The sequence below is a fragment of the Anolis carolinensis genome, unplaced genomic scaffold (genome assembly GCF_035594765.1).
Source record: "Anolis carolinensis isolate JA03-04 unplaced genomic scaffold, rAnoCar3.1.pri scaffold_10, whole genome shotgun sequence".
NCBI classification, from domain to species: domain Eukaryota; kingdom Metazoa; phylum Chordata; class Lepidosauria; order Squamata; family Dactyloidae; genus Anolis; species Anolis carolinensis.
Window position 1 is genome coordinate 12,527,625 of NW_026943821.1, and position 20,360 is coordinate 12,547,984.

A 20,360-nucleotide genomic window follows, 5' to 3' on the forward strand; every position below is an offset into this window, starting at 1 on the left:
CAAAGTTGTAATCCAATAACCGAAACACTCACTTTGCCAAGCAAAGTGAGGGGAGATGACAAGGTCCTTAGTCCATAAAACTTGAGCGTGGCTAGGAAATAACTTGATACTTGAAACAAGGCTTGAACGTGGAACAAGGTAACTAAGAACAAGAACAAGGTCCGTGGAATAACTTGATAAATCCGTGGAACAAGGCAAGGATTGATCCTGGGAAACTAGGCAAAGTCCGTGGATAAACAAGGCTGGGAAGCAAGGCGAAGGCTGGATAGCAAGGCAAGGCTTGAGCTGAAGCGAGGCTTGAATCGGAGCGCGCTGTCCAGACACAACTCGCTCCGTAGGCTGACGAATTGACTCCGCGAACTTGCTACGCGGGCAAAACACCTATATAGAGTCCAACTTTCTCACCAAAGCGGTTCTCTGGGAATCAGAAACGAAAGCTAAACTCTGAGACCAGATGTTAAACTCCTTAAAGATTCTCACGAGAACCAATGTTAATTGGCAACATTCTTAGCTGCTATCCTCGCACTCCTGCGCGAAGCTGAATCCAAACTTCTCTGTTGTTTACAAAACTCCCGGCGCAAGAACACGGGAGAAGTAGGCTCTGGGGTTGTTTGACATACTTCTGGGGCACAACTTTCTTGCAGGTGCAAGGTTTCCAGATCTGCCTGGGAAAGATCTGGCTGAGAGGAATCCAGTTCAGACTGGGAAGGTAAAAAACCCAAGTTTTCATCTTCATCAGGGATTACAATGTCCTGAGCAGGACTACAAGGCCCATGGTTCATCACACTATCCCCCTCCTCAGGGCCCCTCCCAAACTGGGGTCCTCTCCCCGAGGCGCGAGGTCGCGGTTTGGTGGGATAGGTCAGATGGAAGCGACGGGTTAGATCAGGAGCATGGACTGTGGAGGCGTCTTCCCAAGAGCGTTCCTCAGGCCCAAAACCCACCCAGTCAATGAGATATTGTAGGCGGCGGCGATGAAAGCGAGAATCCAAAATGTCCTCAACCTCGAACTCCTCCTCCCCATTCATCAAAACAGGAGGGGGGGCCGGTTGGTCTGTATCAGGACGCACACCATCCGCCGGAAGGAGCAGGGAACGGTGAAACACTGGGTGAATGCGCATTGAACGCGGAAGTTGGAGTTTGAAAGTCACGGGGTTTAATTGCGCCACCACTGGATAGGGGCCAATGAAGCGGGCATCTAACTTCCGGCATGGGCGGTGGGAGGGCAGAAAGCGAGTGGACAGGAAAACCCGATCTCCTACCTTGATTTCGGGGCCCGGCTGGCGGTGTTTGTCAGCGTGGCGTTTATAGTCCTCCTTGGCTTGGTCCAGTTGCTGGAGCAAAAGTTGTTGCACCGCTGTGAGTTCCTGCAGCCAATCCTCTGCTGCGGGAACTTCTGAAGTTTCAATGACAGGGGGAAAGAAACGTGGATGGAAACCGTAGTTTGCAAAGAACGGCGTTTCTTTTGTAGAAGCTTGAACTCCATTATTGTAGGCAAACTCAGACAGTGGTAACAGAGAAGCCCAATTGTCCTGTTGGTAGTTTACATAACAGCGAAGATACTGCTCCAAAGTGGCATTGGTGCGCTCCGTTTGCCCATCTGTTTGGGGATGATGAGCTGAAGATAAGCGAGAGTCTATGCCCAGTAGTTTTTGTAGTGTCTTCCAAAAACGAGAGGTGAATTGAGATCCACGGTCTGTGACTAAACTCTTGGGCAATCCATGTAGTCTGAAAACATGCTGAAGAAATAGATCCGCAGTTTCTTTGGCCGTGGGGAGGCCTTCGCAGGGAATGAAATGGGCTAACTTGGTGAATAGGTCCACCACCACTAAGATCGTGGTGAATCCACAGGAAGGTGGTAGGTCAGTGATGAAATCCGCGGAAATTATTTCCCATGGGCGAGATGGGGTAGGAAGGGGGTGCAAAAGCCCTGAGGGCTTCTCCCTTCGTATCTTGGAGCGCTGGCATACTGGGCAGGTGTTGACATATTTTTCCACATCCTTGCGGATCTTGGGCCACCAAAAATCTCTTAGGATCAAATGCATGGTTTTAAATAGTCCGAAGTGTCCTGCTGGTTTGCAGTCATGACACAGACGAAGCGCTTTTTCCCTGCCCGGTCCGGGTGGGATATAAACATGATTTCTATAGCAGAGCAGCCCATCTTTAAGCGAAAAGGGAAAATGCAGACCTTGGCGAAGTTGGTCCTGCGCCCAGGCATCTGCTTGCTGACTAGCCCTGATTTCTTGAGCACAGATGGGTCCTGGAGTAGGGGAAGTTGAACCAATGGGACTGGATTTGGTGTTCCCCACTGTGAGCGTGGCAAAGTTCTCAGGTTGTAGCAGTTGGGATTCAAAGGTCTCCTTGCGTCCTGCAGCGTATTCCGGTTTACGTGACAGGGCGTCTGCTTGCTTGGTTTGAGCTGGGGTCACATAATGGATCTGGAAGTTGAAACGTTCAAAGAATAAAGCCCAACGTTGCTGCCTCTGATTTAGTTTGCGGGCAGTTCTTAGATGTTCTAGATTACGATGATCAGTGTGGACTTCAATGGGGAATTTGGCCCCTTCTAGCCAATGTCTCCAAGTTTCAAAGGCTGCCTTTATGGCCAGTAGTTCTTTTTCCCAAATGGTGTAATTCCTCTCTGGTGTGGTTAGTTGACGAGAATAAAAGGCACAGGGGTGGAGGTGATCTCCCACCGGTTGTAAGAGTACAGCCCCAATTGCCACATCAGAGGCGTCCGCTTGCACCACAAAAGGGGTTCCAGGATTTGGGTGCTGTAGAATTGGCTGGGAGGTGAATAGTTTCTTCAGTTGCTGGAACCCTTTCTCTGCTTGATCAGTCCAGCGGAAAGGCTGCTTTCCACGGATGCAGCTAGTGATGGGGTCGGACCAGCGGGCAAAATCTGGAATGAACTTGCGGTAGTAGTTCGCGAACCCCAAGAAACGCTGCACCTCTTTCTTGTTAGTTGGCGCCCGCCATTCCAATACTGCTGAAACTTTGGCTGGATCCATGGAAAGCCCTAGAGGCGAGATGCGGTAGCCAAGGAAATCTACCTCTTGTAGATCAAAAGCGCATTTTTCTAGCTTGGCATAAAGTCCATGATCCCGCAGTCGTTGCAACACCATTTTGACGTGGTTCTCATGTTCTGATTGTGATCTGGAAAACACCAAAAAATCGTCCAGGTAGATTATCAAGAATCTGTCTAGATAGTCCTGAAAAATATCGTTGACAAAATGCTGGAACGTTGCGGGAGCTCCGCATAAACCGAAATTCATAACTCGGGACTCGAATAATCCGAATTTAGTCTGGAAGGCGGTCTTCCACTCGTCCCCTTCTCTGATGCGAACTAGATTATAAGCCCCCCGAAGATCCAGCTTGGTGTAGACCTTGGCTCCTCGAAGTCGGTCCAGTAGATCCGAGATTAAGGGCAGGGGATAGCTGTTCCGCTTGGTGATATTGTTCAATGCTCTGTAGTCCACCACCAAGCGTAATTCCCCTGACTTCTTCTTCACAAACATCACTGGGGAGGCGGCTGGGGATTGAGAGGGTCTGATGAACCCCTTGCGAAGGTTTGTCTCTAAGAATTCCCTGAGAGCTTCTTGCTCTGGTTCAGTCAGGGAGTAGAGATGCCCTCGCGGGATCGGGGCCCCCTCCACCAAGTCAATGGCACAGTCATAAGGTCTATGTGGGGGTAATTTTTCGGCTTCTTTCTCATTGAATACATCCCAATACTCGGAGTACTTCTTTGGCAAGGTGATGATGGGCTCGGAGTCTGTGGCATGGCATACCTTGGCTACGAGGCAATGGTTTTGGCAGTACGGTGAAGCAAACTGCAGTTCTCTGTTGGACCAGGAGATGTTAGGGTCGTGGAGTGTCAGCCATGGAATTCCCAAAATCACAGGGAAATGGGGAACCTCGGTAACAAAGAAGGAAATCTCTTCCATATGTTCCCTTATCCACATCCTGGTGGGTTCCGACCACTGGCTTACGGGGCCCGTCTTGAGGGGACGGCCGTCTATGGCTTGCACCACACGGGCATTCTTGAAATCATGATATTGTAATCCCAGAGAGTCGGCATACTCTCTATCGATGAAATTGTTGGTAGCTCCAGAGTCTATCATGGCGTGGATCATGACGGGTCCCCTTTTTGCTGACCATAATGTGACCACGAGAAGGAACAGGACCCCGGTTGGCGGCTCTTGGATGGATTTTTTGACCGGGTTGGCGAGCCTCTCTACACCCGGTCGTTGGCTTCCCCCGCCGGCTGTGTGCCAGTCGGCTCAGACGCCTTCGACTCCGTGGAGGACGCCGCCGCAAGACGGGCGGCAGGCTTCCCTTTGGCTGGGCACTCTCTGGCGAAGTGGCCCCCGTTCCCGCAGTACCAGCAGAGGTTCAAGCGTTGACGACGGGCCTTCTCGGCGGCATCTAGTCTGGGACGCACATTGCCCAACTGCATCGGCACCTCCTCGCCTCCTCTGGGGTATGGGGTTGGCGGCGGGGGTCTCCACACCGGACGTGGCTGAACACTGGCGGGAGCGGGGGGTTTTGCCCCGGCTCTACCGCCCTGGCCTCGAACCCATTGTTTCCTGTTGGCAATCATGACTTCAGCCCGTAAACATTGATCAATGAGTGCCTCGAGGGTCTGGGGAGGATCCACCTTGGAGATTTCTTCCAGCATTTCAATGTTGAGACCCTCCCGAAATTGTCCTCTGAGGGCTACATCGTTCCAGCCGGTGTTGTGGGCCAGCACGCGGAACTCGGCTATGTACTGAGACATGGGTCTGTCTCCTTGAAGGAGGCGCCGGAGTTTGTGACCGGCTGCCTCCAAATTGTCCTCGATTCCCCAGGTCTCCTTAAGGTGATCCAAGAAGCGTTGTGCTGAACTTAGGTGGGGGGAGGCTTGATCAAACAGGGCCGTCGCCCAGCTAGCCGCTGGTCCGTCTAGAAGACTGTAGACCCACGCCACCTTGATGTCTTCTTGGGGAAACTCGGCATCACGGGCCTCTAGATAAGCTTGACATTGGCGGCGGAAAACATGAACCTTAGCAGCTTCTCCAGAAAACTTGGTAGGCAACGCCATGGCCGGGAGGCGAACTCCGCGCTCCCTCAACCCTTTTATTTCTCCATCCTGCGCGTTGAGTCTGTCACGGATGCGGTCCACTTCGTCCTTGCTGATGGTGTAGCTGAGCGGCTGTCCAGCCGGCGCGGCTCCGGTAGACATCCTGGCCTCGGTTAGTTGGTGCTTATGGGTGGCGGAGTCAAACTGTCACGACCCAGGCGGCAGAGGCACCAATAACCATACACAGAGGCCAGAATCTAACTAATAACTTTATTGAAGGAATATATAAAGTTAATAAAAACAAGTATAGAAAATAGTCCAGAATTAGACCCTTCAGGAAAGGTCAGAATTAGTCCAAAAAAGCAATGTCCAATAAGAAATATTAAGGTCCAAAGTTGTAATCCAATAACCGAAACACTCACTTTGCCAAGCAAAGTGAGGGGAGATGACAAGGTCCTTAGTCCATAAAACTTGAGCGTGGCTAGGAAATAACTTGATACTTGAAACAAGGCTTGAACGTGGAACAAGGTAACTAAGAACAAGAACAAGGTCCGTGGAATAACTTGATAAATCCGTGGAACAAGGCAAGGATTGATCCTGGGAAACTAGGCAAAGTCCGTGGATAAACAAGGCTGGGAAGCAAGGCGAAGGCTGGATAGCAAGGCAAGGCTTGAGCTGAAGCGAGGCTTGAATCGGAGCGCGCTGTCCAGACACAACTCGCTCCGTAGGCTGACGAATTGACTCCGCGAACTTGCTACGCGGGCAAAACACCTATATAGAGTCCAACTTTCTCACCAAAGCGGTTCTCTGGGAATCAGAAACGAAAGCTAAACTCTGAGACCAGATGTTAAACTCCTTAAAGATTCTCACGAGAACCAATGTTAATTGGCAACATTCTTAGCTGCTATCCTCGCACTCCTGCGCGAAGCTGAATCCAAACTTCTCTGTTGTTTACAAAACTCCCGGCGCAAGAACACGGGAGAAGTAGGCTCTGGGGTTGTTTGACATACTTCTGGGGCACAACTTTCTTGCAGGTGCAAGGTTTCCAGATCTGCCTGGGAAAGATCTGGCTGAGAGGAATCCAGTTCAGACTGGGAAGGTAAAAAACCCAAGTTTTCATCTTCATCAGGGATTACAATGTCCTGAGCAGGACTACAAGGCCCATGGTTCATCACACCCCCTGGCTTTGGAACTCGCTTCCTAGAGAGATCAGGCAGACCCCTACCCTCCTCTCCTTCTGTAGGAGCTTAAAAACCTGGCTCTTCCAAAAGGCCTTTGATACTTAATTTGTTGTTGGACTGATCTATCTGCCCATTTTATAATAGCCCCATTCTTGAGGTGTTGCCAATGTTATTTTGCACTTTATTGTCCATTTCAACCGTGAAATACCTTCCCCATTCCGGCACATTCTGTACTGGGTTTTATGAATTAGTTTCTTGTTTTAATATTGTATGCTTCATGTCGATTTTATTGATTGTTTTACTTATAATTGAGGTTTTATTGGTATAATTGTTTTATTGTTGTATCATTGATATTTGATTGTTTTATCGGGCTAGGCCCCATGTAAGCCACCCCGAGTCCCTTCGGGGAGATGGGGCGGGGTATAAAAATAAAGTTGTTATTGTTATTATTATTATTATTATTATTATTATTATTATTATTATTATTATTATTATTATTTGTGTGTGTGTGTGTGTGTGTGTGTGTATGAAACCATAGGATTGGATTGAGTGTGAAAGAATGATGAATAAAATTAACCTCTTGAGTCCCATAGTTCTGTAAACAACAAACAAAGTTTATTATAAGGAGTCAAAGTTTTCATATTTCAAAAGGTAAACTTACATAGATGAAATATATATAGGGGGAAAGGAGAGAGAGAGTATTATAGTGCCTGATCTGTCCACTAATGGTGATGAAAATTTCTAGCCGGAAATATTTTCCATGAGTTAAGCTATCTTTCTTGTTGTTCTTCAGTACTATATAGTGATAGCACTCTTGTTCCATTTTACTTGATGCAGTTCCATCCTAGCAGATAGATAGATATTTCAAGTATGCTTTATTCTCTCTCAGGTTTTTCCAGACACACCAGAAGTCTCCCTGCATTACACTTTTCATCATGCAGATGTATTTGGGATTCCTCTTCTTCTTCTTGTTTCTCACGACAGGTAAGGATACATTGGCAAGTTATTGTGTAAGAAGGTATTGCATCCTCCTTGTGCTATCGCGGTAAGAATGCAGACATTTACGCCTGCATGTACAATCCAAGTGGTTTCCGTTCAAAGTGTGCATACTTTGCATACTTTGAAAAGAAGGGAACAAAACTGAACATATTTAACTAGAAAAATCACCACCACCACAATCATCAGCACCACCATCAGTCTTACAATGAAAATAAAACACAAAGCTTAAGGAAACAGGAATGACAAGGAGGGAAGGTATTCAGTCAAGCAAATGTGGGCTGCTCTTCTCTCCCACAAAGACCACAACAGTTGCAATTAGAATTCAACAGATAATAATAATAATAATAATAATAATAATAATAATAATAATAATAATAATAACAACAACAACAATAATTGTGCGGTTTTCTGGCATTGTACATTTCTACCGCTTCTGTGACTGTTCATTTGTATTTTGATTCTGTAGCCCACTTGTCGATGGATGTCCAGAATCAGCAGCATCCACTGCGGTCCTTTTTATCCTGGGTGACGACTGAGCCAGTATAGACTTCGTTTTGATTTGATTCTCCATAATGCTAATGGGTTAGGTTCTCTTAGTTCTACTCCTCAGCTGAGGCCTCTCTGGCTTGGTTGGACCTGCCGGTACTTACACTACCACAAGCACAGTCCTCAGTCATCATTGGAGCAGTTAAGCCCCCCCCCCCCACCATGTCAAGGTGGCACCTGCGGGGGGGTTGCCATCCCAGGTGACAGCCGCATTGACGAAAAACAACAGGAAAAACTCAGCCGCTATCAGGACCTCAAGGTTGAACTTCAAAGACTCTGGCAGAAACCAGTGCAGGTGGTCCCGGTGGTGATGGGCACACTGGGTGCCGTGCCAAAAGATCTCAGCCGGCATTTGGAAACAATAGGCATTGACAAAATTATGATTTGTCAACTGCAAAAGGCCACCCTACTGGGATCTGCACGCATCATCCGAAAATACATCACACAGTCCTAGACACTTGGGAAGTGTTTGACTTGTGATACGAAATCCAGCATATCTATCTTTTTTGCTGTGTCATAAAATAATAATAATAATAATAATAATAATAATAATAATAATAATAATAATAAATTGAACTTTGAAAAAGGAGATGGAGGGCCTCATTCTGGCAGCCCAAGAACAAGCCATTAGAACCAATGTCATCAAAGCCAAAATTGAAAAGTCGACAACATATCCCAAATGTAAACTCTGCAAGGAAGCAGATGAAATAATGGATCACATCCTCAGCTGCTGCAGAAAGATCGCACAGATAGACTACAAGCAGAGGCATAACACTGTTGCTCAGATGATTCATTGGAACTTGTGCCACAAATACCATCTGCCTGCGACAAAGAACTGGTGGGATCACAAGCCAGAAAAAGTTACAGAGAATGAAGATGTCGAGTTACTCTGGGACTTCCGAATTCAGACAGACAGGGTTTTGGAGCACAATACTCCTGACCTCACGATCGTGTTAAAAGACAAAGTATGGGTTGTTGATGTTGCAATCCCAGGTGATGGCAGGATTGAAGAAAAACAACTGGAAAAGTTGACATGATAGGAGGATTTACAGATCAAATTGCAAAGACTCTGGCACAAGCCAGTCAAGGTGGTCCCAGTGGTGATTGGCATACTGGGTGCCGTGCCAAAAGATCTCAGCCGGCATTTGGAAACAATAGACATTGACAAAATTACGATCTGCCAACTGCAAAAGGCCACCCTACTGGGATCTGTGTGCATCATCCGAAAATACATCACACAGTCCTAGACACTTGGGAAGTGTTCGACTTGTGATTTTGTGATACGAAATCCAGCATATCTATCTTGTTTGCTGTGTCATAATAAAATAAAATATAATAATAATAATAATAATAATAATAATAATAATAATAATAATAATAATAATTTATTTATATCCTGCCACCATCCCCCAGAGGAGCGGCTCACAAAGCACTCAAAAGTGCAAACACACAAAATACAAAAAGTGCAGAAACAATAATATAAAACCATCACAGCTAACATAAGCATCACACTTCACAAAAAAAACCCAGTAATCAATAAAGTGCTTGATGAAATAATCTATAAGTCCTCAATTATATTCATAAAGGAATCTAAATATGGGCAAAGGCTTGTCAAAAAACCTATGTCTTCAATTGTGTACGGAAGGCTTGGAGAGTGGGGATTAGCCTGATTTCCCTTGAGAGGGCATTCCAAAGTCAGAGGCCACCACCGAGTAGGCCCTCTCTCTTGTCCCAACCGTACCTAAGTCGGATATGGAACCGAGAGGAGGGTCTCACCGGTAGATTTAATGCCCATGCGGTTCTTAGAAAGAGATGCAGTCTCGAAGCTAGGTTGGACACAAAGCATATAGGGCTTTATAGGTAATAACCTGCCCTTTGAAGGGGTCCAGAAACCCATCGGCAGCCAGTGGAGCTACTTTAATAGGGTCATGGTATGCTCTCTATAACCAGCTCCAGTTAGTAATCTGGCCACTGACCGTTATACTGACTGGAGTTTCCAAGCCGTCTTCATAGGCAGCCCCATGTAGAGTGCATTGCAGTAGTCCATTCTAGATGTTACTAAGGCATGGACCACTGTGACAGACTGGATGAGGGCCAACAAACTGAAGCTTGATCCAGACAAGACAGGCATAATATTAGGAATTATAAATGCACATAAACTGTACAAATTTGCAGATACAGTAGAATCTCACTTATCCAACACTCGCTTATCCAACGTTCTGGATTAGCCAACACATTTTTGTAGTCAATGTTTTCAATACATTGTGATATTTTGGTGCTAAATTCGTAAATACAGTAATTACTACATAGTATTACTGCGTATTGAACTACTTTTTCTGTAAAATTTGTTGTATAACATGATGTTTTGGTGCTTAATTTGTGAAATTATAACCTAATTTGATGTTTAATAGGCTTTTCCTTAATTCCTCCTTATTATCCAACATATTTGCTTATCCAATGTTCATTTATGTTGGATAAGTGAGACTCTACTGTACTTTCTTCAGTTACTGCAGAGTGATAATATATTGCAGAAATGATTATGTAAATTAGGACAAATAAATATTTTATATTTTACAAATTTCAGTCTAAGAAGAAAATGAAGAGTCATGACCAAATACAGCATAGGCAAGAAGCCAATTGGGTTTAGGACACGCTGGCTGCAAAACTGAGATTGTGCCAGTTTCAGGCTGGGAATTTCTACAGCCTTAAATATGTCTGCAGCTAGGACATTCTCCCTGCCCTTTTGCTTCTAACCTGTTTTTAGTGCTGGTCATTGAAACAAATGCAGATTTCAAAATTAAGGAGGAAGCATTTTCTTTTTTTTCTTGGCAAACAAATGAGGAAATCACTTCAATTTTCTCTCCCTTTCCAGGTAATTTCCTGGAATGTGAAACCTGTGTGATCCCAGGCTGCCCTTCTGGAAGTTGTAGTGGTGATAAACTGGCATGCACTGGGAACGAAGATACCTGTCTCTTCTATACAGTTCAACAGAGTTCAAGTGAGTTGAACCATAAATCAGGAGGAACCGGCCTGTGCTAGATTGCAAAAGTGATTAATGAGGAATAACGTTCAAGCTGGAAAAGGCTGCAGCAGCCTGATTTTGCTTATTTTAAAGTGGGGGGAGAGAGAGGGGAGTGGGAAATCTGGACATTTTAAAAGAGGCTGAATTAGTGGGAAAGCTGCCTGATAAACTGGAACAGTTGGGAAGTATGGGCCATAGAATATGCCCCATAGTCACATAAAGAACATAAATCTATGCAGGGTTTTTTTCGTGTCAGGAGCAAGCTGAGTTGCTTCTGGAGTAAGAGAATTGGCCATCTGCAAGGACGTTGCCCAGGGGACACCCGGATGTTTTGATGTTTTACCATCCTTGTGGGAGGCTTCTCTCATGTCCCCGCATGGAGCTGGAGCTGATAAAGGGAGCTCATCAGCGCTCTCCCCGGGTGGGATTCGAACCTGGCAGCCTTCAGGTCAGCAACCCAACCTTCAAGTCACAAGGCTTTAATCCCCATGGCCACCGGAGGCTCCATCTATGCAGTCGATGTGCATCATCTACTGTAATTGATGCCTCAGGCAGGTAATATTCGCATTTCTCCTACCTGAGATTAGCATATATGAAATACCGTGGACTAAACCTGAGACATTATGCACAGAGAGACTGGTTGCTAATATAGGCCAGGTTATATTATATGAGAATTTGACAGGAGCCTTCCTGCTACCACTCTTAGAGGCATAAACATTCAGTGGTGCAGTGATGATAAGCATTTTGAATGACTTCTGTTGGAATTCAATATGTGACTTATATCTCTGTAAGAGGACTTAACTTCTGTATGAAATTGAAATGTCCAGTTTTACAATGGCCAAATTCAGCAAGGGAGCTGCTATAATTTTACTAAGTAGGACAGCCAACCAAATGTATAGTGTTCCCTCACTTATCGCAGGGGTTAGGTTCCAGGACCACCCACAATAAGTGAAAATCCGTGAAGTAGGGGCACTATATATTAATACATTATTTTAGCAGTTATACACTATTTTAAGTCTTTATCAACCAGTCGCCTCCTTCTCCTCCCATTGCTGCTTGGGCTCCTTTTCTCTCCCTTTGCCTTCTCCTTCCTCCCTTCCTTAGGTTATAAATGGTAATTTTTTATGATTTATAATATTACTAGCTGTGCCTGGCCACACGTGGCTGTGCCGTTGTCTGGTGGTGTTGGTGAGAAATTTGAGTTAGTGGTGGTATTGAATGTCTGTTGTATGGTTGTCTTTATGTTTAGTATGTACAGTAGAGTCAGGCCTCTCTGAGTATACAGCTATCCTTTTTCTATGTGAAAAAGATAAGCAAACACTCTAAAGGTTCCAAACATAAAAAGAGATGTGACATGTAAGGGCCACAGAAATAGTCAGGCCTCTCTTAGTATACAGCTATCTTCTTTCTATGTGAAAAAGATAAGCAAACACTCTAAAGGTTCCAAACATAAAAAGAGATGTGACATGTAAGGGCCACAGAAATAGTCAGGCCTCTCTTAGTATACAGCTATCTTCTTTCTATGTGAAAAAGATAAGCAAACACTCTAAAGGTTCCAAACATAAAAAGAGATGTGACATGTCAGGGCCACAGAAATAGTCAGCCTCTGCAAACCTTAGGATTGTATGATGATGTTGTTATTATTATTATTATTATTATTATTATTATTATTATTATTATTATTATTATTATTATTGAGAGGCTGGGTGGCCATCTGTTGGGAGTGCTTGGATTGTGACCTGCATGGCAGATCGTGGGAGGTGTTCGCTGGCCCTGATTGTTTAGTGTCTGGCATTCCCCTGTTTGAAGAGTGTTGTTTTTTATTTGGTGTTGTGATTTTAAGCTTGTTAAAATATTAGGAGAGAGATTGTGTTGATTGTCATGGTTCATAGCATATATTTAAAATATAGAGTATTAAAATGAGTTGGATATTGTAGAAGGTTGGAGTGGAGATAAATGATTCGGATGATGGACGGGCGCTAGGACCCAGGGGACAGCTTTTTCCCATTGCCTGCCTTCCCTGTTGCCGGCCGGCCATTATACTTTCTGTTTCCCTCCCGGGCATGGCTCCCAATGGGGCATTGTGGGTTCTCTCCATGTGGAGATGCGTGAAGTGATTTTGTGTTGTTTCAACCTTAAGGCGTGGATGATGGGTTGTGTTGTCCAATGTCGAGGTTGGGGGGCCCGTAGTGTAGTTGCTTTGCTCGGTGCCGCGATTCCATCACTCTTTTATATATATAGATTTTAGAGTTTATTGAAAAACCGTGAAACAGCGAATCCGCAAAAAGCAAACCACGAAGTATTCCCATGAAGAAAATGTTGTTTTCTGTGCAGAAGTAGAAATCCTGTTATTGGGACTTGTTCTTTGTAATATTTGCACATACTTGACTTGCATAGACAGCGTATCCTGTGCAAGAATTAATATTTCTGCTTTAAAATGCTATTTTCTACACAGAGAGTGTTCTTTTCAAAACAAACCTTGTGTGCATTTTGTATGGAATTAGCTCTTCCAAACAGGCCCAAAACCTGGGACCTGTCACAGGATTACCTGAAGTGTCCAAATGATGCCTCAAGTAAACCTGAATCAATCTGGAGTAAACTGGGAATTCCCAGTTTACTCCAGATTAATTAAAAAAAACTTGGAAAGAGCCAAACCTTAACATAAGATGTAGATCTTTCCAGGTGTGGGCTCTGTACTCCCTGTGGGGATTGACTCCTGGGATTGCTATAATGATCCTGGGGGTCAATTCTCACTGCGATCCCAGGATGGGATAACATATCCCAGATTCTCCCAGAATTGAGGCCTGTCTGGAAGGCCCCTGTGAGTAGCCTTCAAAAACTGCATGGTTTTTATTTAAAAAACTTCTTTGCAGCAGTAAGAAGATTGCTGAAATTTCTCATTGCTACCTTTAAGCGGAAACTTAAGTGAAAAATCCTATGCGTAAGAGATAGATAGATAGAATAGAATAGATAATATAAGGCTCATAGTAATTTATTTTGCTGTTTCTCATGCAGGTCTGGGTACTGTTTGTACCAACGCAAAAGGGTGTTCTACAACATCTCAGTGTTATGGACTAAAAGCACTTATCGGTGTTAATCAGAACCGCTTAACTGTGACAAAAGTTGAGTGTTCCAAGGCCCCTTCTCCAGCTGCCTCCCTCCTCCTGGCTCTTGCTGGCTACATGCTCATGAAGATCTTCCTATAGTAATCCATCCAGCATAGCATAACTAATCTGCTATTTGACCATAGCAAGAGGAGCCTTTCATTTCTGTGCTCCTTTAGCAATCTCAAATCTCCAACTGACAATCTGAGCCACCTGCTTTCAAAACGATACATTGTTTTAGACGTGGCTTTGCCTCTGCAAAAAAAGCTCCTCTGCAGAGTTCCCTTGCAAACTAACTTTTGCAAGGATTTCTTTACACACACACATACACGTTAGCATTTTGGCGCAATAAAAGTTACAAGCTGGGTAGATGCGGGGAATGCCGTGGATGTAGCATATCTGGATTTCAGTAAGGCCTTCGACAAAGTCCCCCACGACCTTCTGGCAAACAAGTTAGTCAAATGTGGGCTAGGCAAAACTAAGGTTAGGTGGATCTGTAATTGGTTAAGCAAACGAATCCAAAGGGTGCTCACCAATGCGTCGTCTTCATCTTGGAAAGAAGTCACGAGTGGAGTGCCGCAGGGTTCCGTCCTGGGCCTGGTTCTGTTCAACATCTTTATTAACAACTTAGACGAAGGGTTAGAAGGCACAATCATCAAGTTTGCAGACGACACCAAACTGGGAGGGATAACTAACACTCCAGAAGACAGGAGCAGAATTCAAAACGATCTTGACAGATTAGAGAGATGGGCCGAAACTAACAAAATGAAGTTCAACAGGAACAAATGCAAGATACTTCACTTCAGCAGAAAAAGTGAAATGCAAAGATACAGAATGGGGGGCGATGCCTGGCTCAACAGCAGTATGTGTGAAAAAAATCTTGGAGTCCTTGTGGACAACAAGTTAAACATGCGCCTACAATGTGATGCGGTGGCGAAAAAGCCAATGGGATTTTGGCTTGCATAAATAGGGGTATTGCTAGCCATGATAGCCATGTACAAATATAGACATGATAGCCATGTACAAATATGTGAGGGGAAGTCATAAGGAGGAGGGAACAAGCTTGTTTTCTACCACCCTGCAGACTAGGACACGGAACAATGGCTTCAAACTACAGGAAAGGAGATTCCACCTGAACATCAGGAAGAACTTCCTGACTGTGAGGGCTGTTTGGCAGTGGAACTCTCTCCCCCAGACTTTGGTGGAGGCTCCTTCTTGGGAGGCTTTTAAGCAGAGGCTGGATGGCCATCTGTTGGGGGTGCTTTGAATGAGATTTTCCTGCTTCTTGCAGGGGGTTGGACTGGATGGCCCATGAGGTCTCTTTCAACTCTACGATTTTATGATTCTACTAGCTGTGCCCGGCCACGCGTTGCTGTGGCTTAGTCTGGTGGTGTTGGTCAGTCTACATTAGGTTGTATTTATGCTGTGACCTCCACCTTCTTTATACTCACATTATTAGTAGTATTTGATGTCTGTTACCTTCTTCAATTTTTGTGTTGATTGATAATTGCTTGAGATCCCTGTTGTCTTTGGTTTGTTGTTAATCGTGATGTCTGATTTTGCTGAGTGCGGTTTACATCTTATTGTGGTACAATAGTCTTTTTTTTTTTGCCTGTGTAGGTGTTTATTATTGTTGTTGTTGTAGTGGTCATGAAGGCTGGATAAGTTAGATGCTACTGTATTGTTTTTTGGAGGCCCAGTGTAGCACTGACTGGCCTCTCTGCCTCAGTGCCTGGCTGCTTCTTGCCTGTGATGATGTAGATTCTTATTGGGGTTGTTGTATGTCTTTCGGGCTGTGTGGCCATGTTCCAGAAGCATTCTCTCCTGACGTTTCGCCCACATCTATGGCAGGCATCCTCAGAGGATGCCTGCCATAGATGTGGGTGAAACGTCAGGAGAGAATGCTTCTGGAACATGGCCACACAGCCCGAAAGACATACAACAACCCTGTGATCCCGGCCATGAAAGCCTTCGACAACACATAGATTCTTATTGTTGTTGTTGTCATTGTTATTATTGTAATTGTTTTTTGGAGGCCAAGTGTGAATGTAGGGATTGGGGAGGTGGATGAGCACTGAATGGCCTTGTAGACTCAGTGCATGGCTGATTCTTGCCTGTGTGGGTGTTTATTATTAGTGGGTGAGTGGATGGATAGATGAGTGGATGGATAGATAGAGTGGGTGCTCTCCTTGTTTCCTTTATTCCTATGCTGTTCCTTTTCTCTGCTACGATCCTGAGCTCGCTGATAAGAACACACTGGTCAGAAAGGAGGGTAAATATAACCGGATCAATGGTCTTTCTCTCCCTTTTGCTCTTGGCCTTCCGGGCAGAGAGGGAGGGCTCTTGTACTTGGCGTTCCTTCGCTTCCCTTCCCTCCCTCCTTCCTTCGTTCTGTCCATCCCAGCCTTTCCTGCCTGCGGAGCCATGGAACTGGGTCAATGGGTTGGATGGCGGGGAAAGGGAGAAGGAAGAGGCCTCTAATTGAAATGCATGGAGTCCGTGCCATGGGGTGCTGGAATTTGTAGTTTGCATCCAGTCCAACCCCTTTCTTTCTTTTTGTCATGGAGGAAGAACCCACCCAAACCTCTCAGACAGATGGCCATCCAGTTTAGTTGTGTTGTTATAGTCACAATGCGTTGTTGTGAGTTTTTTGGGCCCAGATTGTGGTTTTGTGGTGTGGTTGTGTTGTTACAACCAGGAGGGAAGGCTTTTGTGTTGTGTTGCCAAGTTTTGTATTTCTGGGGCGTTTAGTTGTGTTGTTATAGTCACGATGCGTTGTTGTGAGTTTTCTGGGTCCGGATTGTGGTTTTGTGGTGTGGTTGTGTTCTTACAACTGGGAGGCAATGCTTTTGCGTTGTGTTGTCAAATTTTGTATTTCTGGGACATTTAGTTGTGTTGTTATAGTCACGATGCGTTGTTGTGAGTTTTGTGGGTCCAGATTGTGGTTTTGTGGTTTGGTTGTGTTATTACAACTGGGAGGCAAGGCTTTTGTGTTGTGTTGTTAAGTTTTGTATTTCTGGGGTGTTTAGTTGTGTGCCAAGTTTCGTATTTCTGGGGCGTTTAGTTGTGGTGTTATAGTCACGATGCATTGTTGTGAGTTTTGTGGGTCCGGATTGTGTTTTGTGATGTGATTGTGTTGTTACAACCGGGAGGCAAGGCTTTTGCGTTGTTTTGCCAAGTTTCGTATTTCTGGGGCGTTTAGTTGTGTTGTTATAGTCATGATGCATTGTTGTGAATTTTGTGGGTCTGGATTGTGGTTTTGTGGTGTGATTGTGTTGTTACAACCGGGAGGCAAGGCTTTTGCGTTGTTTTGTCAAATTTTGTATTTCTGGGGCGTTTAGTTGTGTTGTTATATTCACGATGCGTTGTTGTGAGTTTTGTTGGTCCGGATTGTGGTTTTGTGGTGTGGTTGTGTTGTTACAACCGGAAGGAAAGGCCTTTGCGTTGTATTGTCAAGTTTTGTATTTCTGGGGCATTTAGTTGTGTGCCAAGTTTCGTATTTCTGGGGCGTTTAGTTGTGTTATTATAGTCACGATGCATTGTTGTGAGTTTTATGGGTCCGGATTGTGGTTTTGTGGTGTGGTTGTGTTGTTACAACTGGGAGGGAAGGCTTTTGCGTTGTGTCACCAAGTTTCGTATTTCTGGGGTGTTTAGTTGTGTTGTTATAGTCACGATGCGTTGTTGTGAGTTTTGTGAGTCCAGTGTGGTTTTGTGGTGTGATTGTGTTGTTACAACCAGGAGGCAAGGCTTTTGTGTTGTGTTGCCAAGTTTTGTATTTCTAGGGCGTTTAGTTGTGTTGTGATAGTCATGATGTGTTGTTGTGAGTTTTGTGGGTCCGGATTGTGATTTTGTGGTGTGGTTGTGTTGTTGTAACCGGGAGGCAAGGCTTTTGCATTGTGTTGCCAAGTTTGGTATTTCTGGGATGTTTAGTTTTGTTGTTATAGTCACTGCGCCCGCAACTTTATCCTTTTATATATATAGATGAATGCTACAAAGCGCTAAAAACATGAGCTTTTCAGTTGTGGAAAAAGGCTGGTTCTGGCCGGAAAATGCGGATATTCGACTCTGTATGTCCCTACACTCAGAAAATACGGGATTTTTATGTTAGTTTGTTACCGGGTTATACATATCAGTTCCTGATTGGTTGTATCCTAAAAACGTGGGAACAATTGACTAGAGGCTGAAAACTTTATCTTGGAAAGAGATCCACATGTTTAATGAAGTTTGTGACATACAAATAAAGGTTTTGCCATGTAATAAACTTTCCTCTTTTTTTTATGGTAAAAGCAATGAAGAACAGACATCTATAACCCAGTAATGTCACCCCGTTGTTCCCAAGCACAAGTACACGACCAACCCTGTCTGGAAAGATGACCATGCAGCCCCTGAAGGATAATAATGACAATAGTGTCAGTTCCTGTTTAATAGTGTAGTCATGACTTTGAAAATAGTGGTGCTACTCCACAAACTTTGTTTGAGTACCACAAACTTCATTAAACGTGTGGAGGATGAAGTTTATCTTGCCAGGACGTTTTTGCCCTCTAGTCAATTTTTGTCATCTTTTCAGGATAAAAGCAATGAGGAAAAGATATATATGATCCAGGAACAAAACTTGAACAAACAATGTACGTATTTACACCTGCGCATTTAAAATGTTTTTAAAAAATATTTTTTAAAAGCTGAATGTCATTTCAGCAGATGTCTCACAGCAGCCATTTTGCAGGTTTCGAAATCCCGTAAAGAAGCAAGTCTGGACATCGCAGGCAGAAATCCCAGGACCAACAGATCTGTGTGCGGACCTGCTCTTAGGTGCCGAGTTTTTGCCCCTCATGGAAAACCCACAATTTGGTGCTGTCTGGAAGCGCCTTGAGGATTTCAGTTAAGGTAAATGGAAGAATCAGAGCACAGACACATATTACAGTATGCCCAGTGATTAAGATAGACAGGGATAAGGGATCTCCCAGCACTTATATTTGCAGGATGTTTGCTTTGGCAGAATTTAGATCTGTTCATACATTACTGTTCATTTCAGAAGCTTATCAGTTCATATAAGATGTGGCCCTTAAGCTTCTAACCTGCCTTCCTTATGGAATGGGAGGAAAATTACAAAGAGAAGTAGTAAAAAAATTATCTGCAGAGCAGTAAAACTTGATGGCTATAAATTAGCTCAAAGTCCCTTCCCTTTGGACAGCAATTCTCCAGAGAGAGTGAAGAAATTAAAATCTATTTTCTGTTGCCTTTAAACTTGTAGACGTGTGCATGGTGTGACATAAGGGGGGCACTTTTTTAATTGCTTGTTTGTCTGAATATTTATAGCCTAACAACAATTCTCCCTTAAGGTTGTAAAGAACACTATCTACGTTTCCAACACACACACACACACACACACACTTTACAAAATTCCTCCATTAAAGTGGAAAGAAGGCAGAAGGAAATTCACAAAGAGGAATAATGAAGAGATCTATTTTTGTTTGTTTATATTTCTCAATCCCCTCATTGCTGCTGGAGTTTGCAACCTGGAAGAAAAAACTGTACACTACCATTTCAAACACAGGCCCCTTCTACACTGTCATATAAAATCCAGATTATCTGCTTTGAACTGAATTATATGACAGTGTGGAAGGGGCCATAGTCAGCCCTCTGTGTTACACATACTGTTTAAACAGATTCAGCCTTGAAATCCCCCTTTCCCTCAAAATTGTAAGAATCAAACTTTGAGTTTGCCATTTTGCACAAAAGACACCGCTTTACTACACCATTGCATCCACAGATTTAAATAATGATAAATAAATAAAATTTTATTTATACCCCGCTGCCATTTCCCCAAGGGGACTCAGGGCGGCTTACATGGGGCAAACCCCAAACATCATAACTGAACAAAATACAACACATACACACAATTCACAGTATAAGAAGATAAAAACGATAATACAATATAAAACAGGAATAATATAACAGTTAAAATATCAGTCAACCACCAAACACAATTCTGTCATCTACATAGGTGGAGATACTGAAGCAGCTATGCAAGAATAACATAATGAGATAAAATCATAAATGATAAGGATAAGGGGTTCTGGAAATGGAACCAAACCCCAGAGGATATCAAGGGCCCACTGTATCTTTTTGGGTACAGCTTGGCCACATAGATCCATCATTCTATGAATTGATCTGAATGGCATCACATAATTCCTTCTTCAACTAAAGTAACAATCCAGTGTCCTTAGAGGGAGGGAGGGAGGGAGGGAGGGAGGGAGGAAGGAAGGAAGGAAGGAAGGAAGGAAGGAAGGAAGGAAGGAAGGAAGGAAGGAAGGAAGGAAGGAAGGAAGGGAGGGCTGAACTTGTCAAAAGTTTAATGTCACAGAGAAGAGGACATAGGACACCGAGGTCAGTCTTATTCTTGATTCTGGACATACATTTTTGCTCACTCATTGGAAATAAGGAGGCAAGAC